We start from the raw sequence: 17,500 nt of genomic DNA, 5'->3' as shown, positions 1-17,500 counted from the left end.
AAATAACATCCAAGGTAAGTTATCGGCTCATCTTGTATTTTAAATAAAACGTCTTCGTTTTTTTTTTTTTTTAAAGTTTCATCAATTTTTGAACACCCCATTCTATTGCAATTTCCTTCCATTAGCTAAGCTATAACGCGAGCTTATTGCACGATAATGAATCCTGTTTGAAGTGTACTTTTAATCTCAATCGTGTTATATCTCTCGTTCGACCCATTATCAGACTTCAATCATTCTTCTAATATTCCAAATTCGTATCGACAAAATTCCAGGCTCCCGCAGTTGCAATAAATTCGTATCTTCATCGTTCCCTTATCATTCGCAAAACGAAAGCATAGCCCGCTTTTTTATCTTCTTCCAATTTTTTTTCGTAATTTATTTTTTTTTCGTAATTTTCCTATTTTTCCTTTTTTCTTTTTCGTTTCTCTTCTTTCTTTTTCTTTTTTTTTGTTACCTTTGAAATATCACTCGAACGGAAGGAATATTTAATATCTCAAATTATAAAATAAGATGGATGTATATACGCACATAGATACACACGCGCACACACACACACACACACACACACACACCCATATATATATATAGTTTTTTTTTTTTTTTTTTTTTCATTAAACTTAAACTCTTCGAAATTTGAAATATATCCCTCTACATGTCTAAGAATTTTTTCACTCAATTTATTAACTTTCTTTCTCCTTATTATCTGAAGATAAGAGCGACGATAAAATATGTAGATAAATAACTACGTATAGGTATCGTACGTGTATTTTTTAATATACACTCTTTGGAATTTTAAATCCTTTTATATCTTCGGAATTGTAGTTCCTCGATTTTTCTCTCTTCTTCTTTTTATGAAAAGAGAGAAAGAAAAAAAAGAGAGAGTGTGAGAGAGTGAGTGAGAAATAGAAAAACGTCAGCCCCTAAGGGTACATAGATATAACACGTACGATGGAACTCTCTCTCTCTCTCTCTCTCTCTCTCTCTTCTTTTTCACTCACTCTTTTTCGCTTGGTTAAAAATCGACAAAGTGCCGATCTTTACCCGTCAACCTTACTCTCTCTTTCACTCTCTCTCTCTCTCTCTCTCTCTCTCTCTCTCTCTCTGTTTCTTGCTTCCTTTTTTTATCCTTCTTCCTTTTCTCTTCTTTCATTTCTTTTTTCCTTCTTTTTTTCCTTCTCTCTCTCTCTCTCCCTCTCTCTCTCTCTTTCTTTCTTCCCTTTCTCTTTTTTTTCTTTTACCCTCTTTAATCTCCTTACGCGTGCGTGGAACGAAAGACGTAAGGTAGACTAGCACGACGTATATTGAGTTTCGTTGGAGGATGAAGAATTTTGCGGTGCGAAGAAAACGAATCGCATGCGTCTCGCTAAAAGCGAGTGTACCTATACGAGAGGATGAGAACGGGACTGAGTGAGGACGGTGCTGAGGATGGAAATGGGATGGAGGTGGGGTAGGATTGCGGGTGGAAATGGGGACTGGAAGTGGGAGTGGGAGTGGGGTTTTACGGGGTAGGTTAAAATATTTCTCCGCGACTACGTTGGCACGGCAACGGGCAGAGGAATGAAAACGCGCGTTGAGGACAGCAACGTTCGTCGATTTATGAACCGTATTAATGCAACCCAACCGAATTCACGCACGACTTTATAAATATTCACACTTGACCTTACTTGAATGAACTTATCCATAATTTTTTTTTATCATTATTATGAATTATTATTAATTTTCTGACGACAAATATCAAATTTGTCGATATATATGGATACATATCAAATGAAATATTTCGATGTAAAGGGATTTGTTATTTATTAAAGGTCAATATTATTAAATGTATGATCGGTATTTTAAAAGAAGAAAAAGAAAAAAAATATATATATATATATATATTTATCGTTCAAAATCAAGTGTTTCGATATAAAGGGATTTTTTTATTTATGGAAGATAAATATTGTTAAACGTTCGATCGATATTTTAGATAAATAAAAAAAGAAAATAAGAAAAAAAAATATATGTATATATATATATATGTATATATATTTGGTCAGTATCTGTAAATAAAATATATCGATGTATAATATACAAATGATGTTACCCAAATAATAATTTTGACATTTAATTATTTATACCAAACAAAATATTTATTTTAAGGTATAAATTAATTTCTATAATTTATTCGCTTTTATGTATCCGCGCGCGTATGTGTTTGTGTATATTGGATCTGATTCGATTTTGCAAAATATTTCTAATATTAATTATTAAAAATAACGAACGAATAAATAAAAGTTTATGACCTTGTTTATATATGAACTTGTTTTCGTGATATAATCCAATAAATAATTGTCATTTGTTTTTCTTTTCTTTTTTCTTTTTTCTTCTTTTCTTTTTTCTTTTTTCTTTTTTCTTTTATTTCTTTACTCGTATTAAGAGAAAAGCATTCTAACGACGTCGAGTGAATCACGAGTCGTAAACCACGAACGATTAAATTATATTAATTCCTTAAGGTCTTTTTCATTCGTTCGTTTCGAATAGAAAATTAATTTCATGTCAACAGTTAGCGCTTGTCGGTTGAAAAAAAAAAGAAAATACAAAAAAAAAAATAAATAAATAAATAAATAAATAAAAGATTAAAAGAGAATTTATCGATTGGAAAAAGAAAAGAAAAGAAAAAAAGAAACAGCACAATAACTCAACTTTTGTTTATCCCGTGTTTCTCGATCGATGAGAATGGCGAAAAGATGATATTAATTTTCTCGCGATTTAACGTAATAAAAAATTAATTACATGGATTTGTCAATTTTCGTTCTCTCGAACATAATTTTGCTTTTAATCGTAATTATATAAATCTCTTAAGATCGACGTTGAACGATCGATAAATCTTTTATTTTTTTTTTTTTTACGCATTAATACGAACGTAGACAAGAAAGTTAAAAAGAAGAAAAAGAAGAAGAAGAGGAAGAGAAAGAAAAAGAAGAAGAAGAAGAGGAAGAAGAAGAAGAAGAAGAAGAAGAAAGAAAATAAATAAAAAACAAAAAAAAGGAAACAAACAAAATCACGTGAGGTATCATTCACGCTCTTTCGTTATTTAATTATAACATATTTCAGTGATAATATGTGATCACAATAATGGAGTATAATGAACATATAACGATGACAAAATATTTCTTAAATATATATATGTATATATATATATATATATATATATATATTAATATATTAATATATAAATATAATATATATATATTATAAGCAGTTATTGACGGAACTTGATTAATATAATAATGTTATATGAGAAAATAGGTATTCCACATCAAAGGTATGGGTTCAAAAGCCATAGGCTATACTTTGACGCTGGTTGCGTCAATAAACGCAATAAACGATCGAACCGAGTTTTCGGGATCCTCTAAACTCGAAATTCGTCATTTTACCGCTTGTAATACGTAATTAATTAAGGGGATAGATATAATATTCTCGAGTGTTGGCCAATGACTCGTTTTACGAAGTAATAACGTGATGACGTGATATGTGTCATCCGGTTATAATTGAATGAAAAGATAGCTGAACACGTTCGCAGGGGGTACCAATTCAATTTGAGCCGTGGGTGTAAAGTTTCGTCAATATCGTTAAAATCGAGATATACGTGTGCTGATGTTATCGTAACATTACGATATATATATATATATTTTATATATTTTATATATTTTATATATATTATATATATATATATATATATATAGGACGTTTTATATTAAACGGATATCGTATGCTCGTTTTTTTATTTCCTTTTTTATTCTTTCATTTATCCTTTTTTTCTTTTCTTTCTTTTCTTTTTCTCTCTTTTTTTTTTCTTTTCATTTCATTCTCATATCTTGCCGCGATAAAATTTGGATTTATCGGTGTTACCGTTTTACGACGAAAGAATGCCGAAACGCAAGAACGCAGAATGATACGTACAAAATGAAAGGAATGTATCTCTATGTAATGTTTATGTACTTTGTACGTATGTGCTCGGATATATACGTTTCTTGGATCATCGAGAATACTATTCCTTTTTTCTTTTTCTTTTTTTTTTTTTTTTTCTTTTTTTGTTTCTCTCCCTTTTCTCTTCATTTCGATCTATTCCTTGATTTTGCTTTAATTGTACGAGGTGAACGATATTTACGAGATTGAATTGTTAATTTAATTTATAGAAGACAAATTTTTCCATCCCTTTTTATATTAACTGATCCAATTAATTTTTTTTTTTTTTTTTTTTTTTTTATTAATATATTCTCGAAGATACAGGAACTAGTTACAACAATTTTTCTATATTTTTTTTTTTAAACCATCGATCTCAATCGAATCAAGTCAGGTCGAAGTCGCGTTTTAAAAAGAACAAAGAGGAGAGACGAAGAAAGAAAAAAAAAAAAGACGAAGAAAGAGAAAAAGAATAGTTAGAGAAAAAATCGTTAGAAGGAATATAACGAATCGACTTTAACACCGCGACGAATACTTTGATTCTGTGCATCTCATGGGAACGATCGATCATGTGTTCGTGCTTGCATAAACATTCGAACAAATCGAGCAACAGGAACCTATGGGAATGGTCATTACGATAACATGGTATACACGTTTGTATACACATGGCATAACAATGATATGTTATCGATAGGTTCGAGAAATGTATGTGTGTTGGTTGTTATTTTAAAAAACAACCTTCTCTCTCTCTCTCTCTCTCTCTCTCTCTCTCTCTCTTCCTCTCTTTTTTTCTCTCTTTTCTTTTTAAATAAATCATAAAATTGTCGAATAATTTAAGCCACGAAAATTATTTCAAAATCTATTACTCATTTTCAAATCTTTTCTTCCTCGTCTTATTTCTTTTCAATTTTTAATTTTAATCGCTTTCCGTTTAATTTGTTAATTAAAAAAAAAAAAAAAAAAAAAAAAAAAAAAAAATGATTATTAAAGATAGATCACGAATAGAAGATATTTTGAATACAGATCTAATTAAGAATCTGAAATTATTTCAAGGCCGACAAATGTCATTGGTCCTCTCTAAAAAAAATCCATTTACCATTATTCTCCCTTTTATCGTTTGGTACGTGTAAAAAAAAAAAGAAAAAAAAAAAAAAAGGAAAAGGAAAAAAAGGAAAAAAAGAAAAAAGAACGAAAATAAATATAATTTAGTCCAATCACCCATCTTTGTCGTATACATGCAGGCATGCAGGCATGCACGCAACTACGTACATATATACGTTATCAAACACAAACACTTTCTTATGCGTACAATGCATATAAACGGACAGACAGATATACAGACAGATAGACAGACATACGGACGGACGGACGAACGAACGAATGGACGGACGGAAGAACAGAGTTCGCAGATACGGCTACGTATGGTACCTGGCTGGCGTAAAGATGATTTTAATATGAAACGTAACGTTGTTACATTTTGTCTCTTGTTATGACAGAGGTGTCTACCAGCCACGTAAAGAGAATTGCAATTTTTTTCGTTGTACGTAAGCGCGTGAAGTGTCACGAAAAAAACGCGTGGTGATGAATTAGAAGAAGAGGAAAAAAAAAAAAAAAGAGAAAAGAGAGAGGGAAAAAAGAATGAAGTAAAAAATGAAAAATGCAAGAGAGAAAGAGAGAGAGAGAGAGAGAGAGAGAGAGAGAGAGAGAGAGAGGGAGAAGGGAAATAAATAACAAAAATGAGAAAAAGAAGTTAATAAAAAGAGAAAAATGAGATAAAGAAAAAAGGCACGAAAAAAAACGAGAGAGAGAGAGAGACAGAGGGAGAGAGAGACAGAGAGTGTGTTTGAGAGAGAAAGATATAGATATATTACTACATGAAACGTTAATACCAGTTATTTGGTAGCACGTTGTGCTCTTGACAGACCTTTGCAGCGCCATTGTTCGTATGTACACCACCAGAACAAAGTGCTCTCGCTTTTCCATCGCAGGTTAATTTCGATGGTGTCGCTTATCAACGCATATCTATAACCAGCTACAAACATATATACCCATACACACACACATACATGTATATATATATATCTATATATATGTATGTATGTATATAAATAAAGAAATATATATATATATATATACATATATATCTGAATGATTTATGAAATTTTTTCTTTATTTATTCCGCACAGTCGCTTCGGCGTAATTCCTTTCATTATGAACGATCTCGATCATTTTCGAAAGAGATAAATGTCTTTGGAAAATAACTTAAAAGATTAAACTTTTCTTTTCTTCTTCCTTATTTTCTTCCTCTTCTTCTTCTTCTTCTTTATTTATTTGGCTCTAATATTGTTATTATAATTGTAATAATAATAATAATAATAATAATAATATTAATTTTATTTATAATTATAATAATTATTATTATTTATAATTATAATTATTATTATTATTATTATTATTATTATTATTATTATTATTATTATTATTATTATTATTAGAGAAATAAAGAAAAACAAATAAATATTTCTCTTTTAGTTTTGAAATGTTCGACGATGTAATAATTGTTAAATAAATATTTGGAAAGACGTTTTCCGATAAATTGATTCATTTACGTTACTCGAGCATACTTAACTTGTAATTAGAATTATTTTTAATTGCACGTGAGCGAAATATTTTCGCGATGGTAATAATTACGAGAACGAATACAAAGGGAGAAGGAGAGAGAGAGAGAGAGAGAGAGAGAGAGAAGAGAAAAAGCGATTGAGATAAAGATTCACATATAGGCTGGGCCAAAAGTTTTCTAACTACATGTATCATAAAAATGTATTATTGTTATTATTACAATTTTTCAATGACTTTTTAAATACTTTCTAATGCAAAGAGTATTGTTTTTTTTTTTTTTTGTAAATTGGCCATAATAGTTTTATTAATTTGATAATAAAGTAAATAACAATTGGTAAAAAAGAAATTAACACTGGGAAAAGTTTCGAGGGTCAGTGAATCTATATATTTTTTTTCTTTTTTGTTCTTTCTTTCTTTTTTTTTTTTTTTTTTATAATAATTTTTTCAAGCACTTTCGACTAAGCCGAGAACTTTTGACCCAACCGGTAGACGTAGCGTACGTTTCTCGTAACATACGTACATGGATATATTGTATAAATCTAACACGCGAAAAGGTTATTTGTAAAAAGTATTTTTCCAATACGTATAATATAACGAAATGAAATTTCGTGGAAAGCAAAAGAGATCGACACGCAGTTATAAAATAAATATCGATGTTAATGAATTAAATAAAACGATGAAACTTATCGTTCGTTCGAATGTTTTTGAATTAATCGTCTTTCGTCTCTTTTATTTCTTTCTCTCTCTCTCTCTCTCTCTCTCTCTCTTATTTTTTATCCTTCTCTTAATATCATAACAAATATTCCATCAAATAACATTTATCACAATAATGATAAAAGATTACAGATATGACGTAATGATCTTCTTACGATCGATCAGAAATATTTAATAACGTTAATCGTATTTTTTGATTATAATTATATATATTATACATTGAATATGATAAATGAAAATTTTATCACAGATATATATATATATATATGTTATGTCCGTATATATGTATATATATATATATATATATAACAAACGAAAATGCATCATTTAATTTCAGTGACATTCGATTGAATTCTATAGATACAAGATTTTATTTTCGTTATAAACAAAACGCTATTGTTATTGCATTTTGATGCCGTATATTGTTTTCATTGTAAAGTCGTTGAAATTTTCCTTTCTCTCGTTTTTTTTCCTTTTTTTTTTTTTTTTTTTTTTTTTTTAATATTTTCTTCCTTTCCTTTTTGTTTTTGATTAAAAACAAAAACCGAAAAAAAGAAAAAAGAAAAGAAAATAGAAGAAAGAAAGAAAAAACAGAAAAGTAAAATTCACGCTATCAAAACGAATTTCTCACGAAAAATATATTAGCACGTTATGCGTGCCATTATACGAAGACCAAATTCACGTATTAAATAATAAAAGATAAAAATAGTGTAATAAAATTTCAAACATTTCAACTACACAATTATTTTTTATCTATAAGTTTTCTCATCGTCTTTTTTCTTTTCTTTTTTTTTTTTTTTTTTTTTTTTTTTAATAGTTCTTGTAATATTTTTAATCATAATTGATACGAATTTAAACGAGGATTTTTCCCTTTTGCATGAAGTTCCTTTTTTTTTTTTTAATTTCGTAAATCGTTAATTAAATATAAATATAAATCGTTTTCCTTTCAAGTTTTCTTTTATTCCCTACTGATAACTAAGTATAAATATTATAAAAGCGTAAAAGAAAAGAAAAAAAAGAAAAAAAGAAAAAATAAAGGAAAAAAAAAAATAGAGAAACGAAATGAAGAAATAAAAAATGCTGCAAAGATTCGCCAATTAACAAGGATCAAAAAAAATTAACGAGCCAATAATAATAGCCATTTTTCGTGATGGACGGTATATATATATATATATTCATTCTTCAGAAAGAATAAACGGTATTGATATTTTCGATTGGGCGGGAGGAGTTAGAGGTGGGTGGAGGGGAGGTTGGTAGTGATGGAGGAAATAATTTTTTTTTTTTTTTTTAAATCTACGATCAACGAGAACAATTATCGCCGATTAAAATCGCAACTATGACTTTAAGATCAAATTTATTTTACATTTGTAAATTCGCATTGTGAATATTATTGAATTGCGTTTAACAAAAATATCAAGTTAAATACTTTTGGAAATCTTTATTATCCAATTGAATTTTCACATTTATGAAACTTGCTCTTTGGACTAGACTAGACTCTTGAATTTTCTTGATTAAATATTTCCCAGCGATTTGATTATAAGTTCAAATGAGAGAGAATAACAGAAAGAGAGACAGACAGACAGACAGACAGATAGACAGACAGACAGACAGACAGAGAGAGAGGAAGAGAGAGAGAAAGAGAAAGAGAGAGAGAGAGAGAAGTCTCATAGAAACGTAGAAAATAATTAAAAAACGAAGGTGAGAAGTAACGGAACAAGTTGAAAGTGAAGTAGATATTAAATCAGAAAGAAGTAGGACAGACGGACGGAGAGAGAGAGAGAGAGAGAGAGAGAGAGAGAGAGATTTAAGGAAGTAACGATAAAGATAGAAAGAGAGAAAGAGAGAGAGAAAGATTTAAGGAAAAAACGATAAAGATAGAAAGAAAGAGAGAGAGAGAGAGAGAGAGAGAAATAGTTGAAATTTAAAGGTGAAAATAAATTAAAATGAAAGTCGTTTAATGGATAACATTAATAAACTTCTTGAAAACTTTTATACGATTTGAATTAATAAAAATATATGTATGTATAATACATAAATGCATGTTGGACGAGTTATAATATATAATATACTGGAGTATATTGGCAGTAGATCATTAAAGTAGTTTAATTCGTAATAATAGTAGGATCAATTTATCGAACTTGAAGTACTTACGTTAAACTCGACTATATACATGCATCATTCTCTAGAAGAGGTAAATCCGATCTCTCTCCTTCTCTCTCCCTCCCTCTCTTTCTCTCTCTCTCTCTCTCTCTCTCTCTCTCTCTCTTTATCCTTTTTGGACGAGCAAATCGTCCAAATGGATATATCGGTGGTGATGATGGTGGTGACTGTGATGATGGTTGTGGTGATGGTGTTGGTGTGGTATTGGTGATATTGATGATGGTGGTGTATGGTAGTAGAGAGAGGTCGTTTCTATTGACCACAAAATCGTTTCTAATTCCTATCGAAGACGTGCATATCTAATGGACGTTTATGTCGTGCATATTTAATGATTCTAGGATTTGTTGCTCGTTAAATTCCGCTTTCTGAATTAAAATGGTGTAGGTTAATTTAGGAAGGAAGGAAGGTAGGTAGGTAGGAAGAAATGAAGGTAAAAAAAAAACGAACGAAGTAAGTAATCAAGTATATAGTTCAATGAAGAGGTTAACGATTAGATCATTTCCTTTTGAGTTAAATTAATGACGACAATCTAGTTGAATATTTCACGGTTTGATAGACGGTATTAACGAGTGTGGCGTACGAAGTTCTAAACCTCAAATGCGTCAGCAACATCAGCACCAACAAAACAGCACCAGTAACAGGAATAGAAGGAATAGCTATAACAGCACCAGCAGTACCAATACCATCAGCAGTAACACCAGTAGCAGCAGTAGCAGCAGCAGCAGCAGCAGCAGCAGCAGCAGTAGACATTCTGATTGCTAGTACCAAGCAGGGAATGAACAATTTTAGGTGGACCAATAATACGCCGACCACCGCAACCTTGTGAAAATCTATTCGGTCTACGGATTTTCTATGTCTTCGAAGAGAGAGAATCCTATCTCCGAAGCCATCCACCAAATTATGCTTCCAGACACGTAAACATAGATAGTACGGTCACGTCTCGTTTTAGCGCATATCGGGAAGTGGGACAGTTTCTCCGACAAGAGAAACGGAACGGGCTTAAATTGTAACCAACACTCCTTGTCCTCTCACGATTTCTCCTATCCACGTTCTCTCTGTGAACGGGATCTGTATCACCTTTCATTGAATTAAAAAAAAAAAAAAAAGGAAAAAAAAGAAAAAGAAAAGAAAGTAAAAAAAGATGGAAAAAAGAAAGGGAAAGGAGAGAGGTATAGAGAGAGAGAGAGAGAGGGGGGGGGAGAGGGATGAGCCAAACGAGTTTTTAGCGTTGATTCTTTTCTTTTTTTTTTTTATTCGTACTATTACGAACATTAAATTATTTATGTATATATATATATATATATATATATATATATATATATATATATATATATATATATATACTACCATTATAGAGGAAACATTCATATTTCTATATACATAGATAGAAATAAAACTAATTAAAAATATAATGTTATTTATACTGTGTATGATAATTAATTAATGCCTTCGAATATACATTAGGTGCAATGTGTGATAGAATATCATAATTTATTTATTATTTCTATTATATCATAAGAAGTAGTAATAGAAGAAGAAGAAGAAGAAGAAGAAGAAGAAGAAGAAGAAGAAGAAGAAGAAGAAGAAAAGGAAATATATAAATCGATTATGATAAAAATTATACCCACGATGACATATTTGTATTTACGTAAATGTCCACAAGTAAATGTATATTAGAACGTACGTTTAGAGATATTAAATAAATAATGATAAGTGCTAAAAGGGCACTTATACGTTTTTAATACGTTCTTTAGAAATGAAATTTTACAAGAGGATCCATTGACGTCATCGAATTAAATCTTGCGAAATTTCTCAGGGATAGTTCAAGATAACTCGCGTTAATTGCTCAAAGACGATTTTTCTTTTTGTCATTTTACGTTTGCCCAATAAGAGAGAGAACAAGAATATTATCGTCGGTAATAATTAAAAAGGAAAAAAAAAAAAAGAAAGAAAAAAAAAACGAAAAAGAAAAGGAAAAACTAGAAAATGAATAGTTGTAATTTATTAAACATTAATTCGCCTGATACGATAATGAAATGATAATCGACAATTAACGTTTACGTCTTTCCCAATCTCTTTTATTGATATTCCGAAGAAATTTTAAAGGACGTACGAAAACGTCCGAACAATTTCAAACAACGTGATTTTATAATTAATTGGCGCGTTAAATCTTATTCGAACTATCATTTTGGTTTATTATTCGTACACGGTGCCATTAACGTTTCATCGAATGGTACATATCGAATGTATAATTCGTTGTCATGAAAATGTGGGACATGATCATTAACGGTAAATCATTCGAGATGATGAACAAAACAAAATATATATATATATATATATATATTTTTTTTTTCTTCTTTTGTTTGTTTCCTTTTTTTTAGATCTGATTCAACATCTGTATTTATTTGATTCTTATTAATTAAGCGTTCGAATATTTTGTTAAATAAATGATCAGTATATGTATGTATGTATATATGAATATTTTCTGATAAGTATGAATAATCAAGTATCAGAATTGCATTTAAGGGTTAGCTAGGTGATATATTTTATTACGAACATTGACCGAATTCGTTTGAAATATCGATGAAACGTTTCGAATACCATGATCCAATAAAATAGCAGCCTAGATTCGATATATTGTGTTTTCCGTTTTCTTTTGAATTTTTTATTCCTTTTATTTTTTATATATATATATATATTTCTGTGTGCGGGTGCATATGTGGGCACGCGTGTGTGTATGTGTGTGTGTGTGTGTGTGTGTAGCCCAGTTTTTTCTTTATTATCCGCTATATTAAATCACTGTTAAATAATAATCTTTTATTCGAGATATGGTAATTTAGAAAGAATAGAAGTCAAGTTGATGAATTTTTCTTTTTCTTTCTTTCGTTCTTTTTTTCTGCTTTTTTTTTCTTTTTTTTTCTTTTTTTCCTTAATTATACACACAGTTTCATAAAGAACCAGAAGATAAATGTATCTGCAATTTGGTATAAGATATTTTATTTAAATGGTCACTTATACGATCGCAATGGACGACGCAAATGATTCGAAATAATTTATTCATCGGTTTGTCTTAAAATGACGATTGAAAAATTATCGTGTTACGCGATTGATATATATATATATATATATATATATATATATATATATAACAATTTATATTATGTTTATTTAAATCTTACAATTAATTTGATTGCTACGGTCAGATCGTAAATAATAATTCGAAGTAATTTAACGTGAACCAGAATTAAACACTTTTACGGCAATTTCTCTTACTTGTCGATATTGTTATTTTCTGGCAAAACATCATACGTAATAACTGAAAAATCACAATAACCGTACGAGAGACAAGGAGAAAGAGAGAGAGAGAGAGAGAGAGAGAGAGAGAGAGAAAGAGAGAGAGAAAGTACTCATGTAAACGAGAGAATGAATTAATTGTGGTAAAAAGAAAAAAAACCAAAACAAAAACAAAAACAAAATGAAAAGTCACTGAGATGTATACGCGTGCAAATGTATATATATTTATATATATATACATGCTACTATATAATACCGTATGCATGTTATGTTAATAAATACGATAGAAAAAGTATAAGCGTATGCGTCATTCTGCCGTCGTTTATAAATTCGATGATGTGTAACCTCTATAAATCGAAATATTGATCTACTAACGGAATAAATTTCGGAATAATGAAATTTGTTATAAATTGTGCCGATAAGTCTAATGACAACGAACGAACGAATTCATTCTATTTTCTACCGATTTATTCAATCTTTTAATAGTTTGCGTATGCACATACACATACTTTCTCTCTCTCTCTCTATATATATATATATATATCTATTTATCTATTTATCTATCTATCTATCTATCTATATATAGAAAGAGAGAGAGAGAGAGAGAGAAAGAGAGATAAAAAGATTTGAAAAAAAAAATTATATTAAAATGCTTATCGATACGTTTACATTTATTATGACGATCTTAATATCAGATTATATAAAAAAAGATTCGAAAAAAAAAGAAACAAAAGAAAATCACGAAAGTGCTTGTCAATAAGATTAAAATGCATCGTAAGTACGATATTACAATTGCGAAAATTTCAATGGAGTGTTTCGGTATCGGAGGAAAGAGATAATGAATGTAGGAAAGAAAGAAAGAAAAGAAAAGAAAAGAAAAAAAAAAAGAGAAAAAAAGAAAAAGAACGAAGGAAAAAGGAATATAAAACGAGAGCGACGAGGGAGATAGGGCGAAGGGAAAACTTGACGACAGACTTTTATTTCGGTATTATTACTGTGGATAAAAGTAATAAGAAAAACATTATTTTCCGTGATTACATTTGAATCGAAGGAAAGAAGAGAAGAGTCACATGGATTTACCTGTCGAATAAACGAGTAGAGTCAAGCCTTCGAACGTAACTCATTCGACCTATCTTTTATTCGTTCGTTCGACAAAAAAAAAAAAAGAAAAAAAAAGAAAAAAAAGAATACGAAAAAAAAAGAAGGAAAAAAAAAAGAAGAAACAAAAACGCTACGATCGTGGAATATAAAATGCTACGACAGCTTTTTTTCTTTTTATCTTTCTTTCTTTTTTTTTCGATTCTCTCTTCCTCTCTTCTTCTCTCTCTCTCTCTCTCTCTTTATCTCTCTCATTCTTTCCCTCTCTCTCTCTCTCTCTCTCTCTTTTCTCGATCGTACGATAATAGAATTTCACATAGAAAAACGAGAAAGACAAAGTGAGAATTAGTGAGAGTGAGAGAAAGAGAGAGATAAAGAAAGATAGATAGATACATAGAGAGCGAGAGAGAGAGAGAGAGAGAGAGAGAGAGAGAGAGAAAGAGAGAAAGAGAGAGAAAGCTTGGTCCGATAGTCGTCCATTTATCGAAGGACAAAATGATCGTACAATCCTCCCAACCCTCTTTCGCCCTTTCCCTCTTCCACCCTCCTTCCCTCTTACCAGGTTTTACTTCTACCGATCTCGTTATCTTCCTACGAGCACGACGACTAAATACGTATTCCACGTAATACGTGAACTCTCGTTAAACAATGGTATAAAGAGGAAAAAAAGGATGAGAAATGAAAGGAAAAGAAAAAGAAAAATAGAAATGACGAAATAAAAGAAGAAAAATAAAGGAAGAAGAGGAAGACACACGTATACTCTAGCTTACGATGATAATAATGATGGGAAGGATGGGAGTTGGGATAGTTGGTTTAGGAGGAAGAGAAAGAGGACTATAAAGTCGTTTATTTATTTTCTTTTTCTTTTTTTTCTTTTTTTTTTTTTTTACCTTACTGAAGACAAAGCAAATGTGTTCGATTCGAGTCGTAGATTTTTTTTTTAAACGAGGAACGACTAAGAAACAAATTAGATTTTTTTTTAATTATTCCTTCCTTCTCTCTCTCTCTCTCTCTCTCTCTTTCTTTCACGCATAAACTTTCTCACATATGATTATGCAAGTATGATGCTTTTTTGTTCGTTTTTCTTTTTTCTTTTTCTTTCTCTTTTTTTCTCATCCCTTTTTTCCTTTTTTTTTTTAACAAAAACGATACATATATATATATATATATATATCGAATTCCATTGTGTTGCATTGGACGATATGTTATATATATTCGTGTATTATATATGCTGGGGGGGGGGAGGGGTCATAGAGCAAACGGGGGATGAAAGTTTTAGTACCGTGGCAAGGTCGTGATTAGCGGAACAGGATTAATTCTCGTGGACGGTTGCATGAAGCTGCGACGGACTCGAGCATCACTGGTTCACGACGACGGATTACGTCGAGAGCAAAAGAGAAAGATAGATAGATAGAGGGTGAGAAAGAGACAGACAGAGAGAGAGAGAGAGAGAGAGAGAGAGGAATAGCTTACTCTATGAAAGCTGTAGGGCTTTAGAGTCGTGGGTGTAACATAAACGATAGCCTTTTAAATCCCATAAGAGGGTTCTCCTTCTCTACCTTGTACTCCTCCTCCTCCTCCTTCTCCTCCTCCTCCTCCTCTTTCACCCTTTCTCTTTCTCCTTCTCCTCTTCCTTCTCTTTCTCATCCTCATCCACATCCTCATCCTCCTCTTTCACTACCACTTTACGTTTGTTGTAAAGGGTTTCTGTCAGTAAGTGCATCGTTGTATTTCTACCTCTGTTGAAACGAAGGTCGAGTTAAATAGAAACCCTAATTTAAACGTTATGAACAAGCTTCCCAGGGTTGAACAGACCATAACGCGAAGATAATGTTCTTTAGGCCTGTAAAACTGCATTCATGCATATTTTTTTTGTCTCTCTTTTTCTCTCTCTCTCTCTCTCTCTCTCTCTGTCTTTCTCTATCGTGTGTTAAGAGATTAACATCATTTTGTTTCATTTAATAACAGGTTGAGCTGCATTTTCTTTTTTTTCCCCTCTTTCCTTCTACCTTTTCTTATCTCATTTTGTTTGTTATCTCTTTCTTTCTTTTCTTCTTTCTTTCTTTTGTGTTTTCATTTTTATTTTTCTTGTTGTCTTTGTCCATTCATCTTATATCTTTTATAAAAGAACGACGTCTTTTCTAAATGTTTTCCTTGAAACCGCGTTGGTCTTTCTCTCTCTCTCTCTCTCTCTTTTTTTCTATCTATCTGTCTCTCACTTTTTCATTTCTTTTTTTCTTTTTTCTTTTTCTTTCTTTTTTTTTTTTTTTTTGATAATATCGTTTTCTCTTTTTCTTTATTTTTCTTTATCTCTCTTACTTTTCAATATTCTTTTCTCGTTCTCCGTTATCTATCATCTTTAGTTCTTCTGTAATCGTCGTCGGAAGTAATAAAAAAAGTCAAAAAAAAAAAAAGAAAAAAATAAAAAAAAAAGGAAAAAGAAAAATAGATTGACACAAGTTTATCGTGTAAATACACCTGCGTACATTGTTCTTTTATTTCTCTCTTATCTTCCCTCCCTTCTCTTCTCTTCCTCTTTATTATTTCGCTTGGCGCGAGATAACGATTTTAGATTAATCGATAGTTCGATTCCAAAAAAGAAAAAAAAAATAAATAAATAAATAAAATAAAATAAAAAGAACAGAAAGGGAGAAAACAAAAATGAGAAAATGTATGGAAGAAGAAAAAATCAGGGAGAAGGAAAATAAAAAATTTATGAAATTGTACGATGGTTGTAGTATGGAAAAAGCAATAAAATGGCGAGAGAGAGAGAGAGAGAGAGAGAGAGAGAGGGAGAGAGAGAGAGAGAGATCGATTACTCTGACGATGTATAAAGAGATATGGTCTATCGATTTTTGGTCTCTTTTTGGCATTGATTAAAACGCATAAGGCTTTTGCGGCTATGGATTTTATCTTCCGCAATCAGTTTTTAAATAAATATACCTGGAGAGAGTAAGTACGTATACCTGATAAAAAAAAAAAAAAAATAAATAAATAAAAGTAAAAAAGGAAAAAAGGGAAAAAAAAAAATTCAAAAATAACCAAAACGTTCTAGAAAAAATTCAACGATCGATCGAATTAATCGTAATAGAAATTTTATCGTACGTAAAATGTTTGAGAATTGAGTAACATGAAATGAACGAAAAATTGATCTTTCCTTTCTTTCTTTCTTTCTTTCTTTCTATCATTTCTTCTTCTATTTCATTCCTCTTCGTGAATATTTATCAATAAATATTACCAAAAAGTATTCCAAATCAAATATGACGGAACTCTTGTTTTTCATTTTTCCTTTTATTTAATTTTATTTTAATTCACCGATAATATCACTATTGTCGTCTTCATCGAGAATGTTCATAATCATAATTAGAACGTGTTAAGCTAATTTTGAAAGTTACGGGGAAGAGGTATACTCAGATCCGGAATGAGAAACATGATGGAGAACAATGTCGACTCGTAATCATTGTTCTCGATTATGCCACGGACTCGCACAAATGCATGCATGCATGGACGCACGCAAGCAAGCACACATGCATGCACGCGTACAAAGTTACAGTCGCACGTACATATACAGCCACACACATACACACACACACACACACACACATACACATACACACACACGTACGTACGTACGCTTAGGTATATTTTAGAACACGGAAAATCTTTA

At 30.6% G+C, this 17,500-nt stretch overlaps 1 protein-coding gene across 9 annotated transcripts in view; it reads right to left on the bottom strand.

The window, feature by feature from the left end:
• The window catches only part of LOC124424304 (cell wall protein DAN4-like), a 134,726-nt gene that overhangs the window by 18,771 nt on the left and 98,455 nt on the right, over positions 1 to 17,500 (bottom strand). For 7 of the 9 annotated variants that reach the window (XM_046963150.1, XM_046963149.1, XM_046963152.1 and 4 more), the window contains one exon: positions 15,877 to 17,500. This exon is cut by the window's right edge and continues 3,020 nt beyond it. The exons of the other annotated variants lie outside the window; for them this stretch is intronic. The gene's annotated coding sequence lies outside the window, so the exon portion shown is untranslated. Of the gene's footprint in view, positions 1 to 15,876 lie in introns of those variants that run through there. 9 annotated transcript variants of the gene reach the window in all.

This window comes from Vespa crabro, chromosome 5, assembly GCF_910589235.1.
Source record: "Vespa crabro chromosome 5, iyVesCrab1.2, whole genome shotgun sequence".
Lineage (NCBI taxonomy): Eukaryota > Metazoa > Arthropoda > Insecta > Hymenoptera > Vespidae > Vespa > Vespa crabro.
The sequence above is the reverse complement of the archived record's forward strand: the minus strand, read 5'-3'. Positions and strand labels throughout refer to the sequence as shown.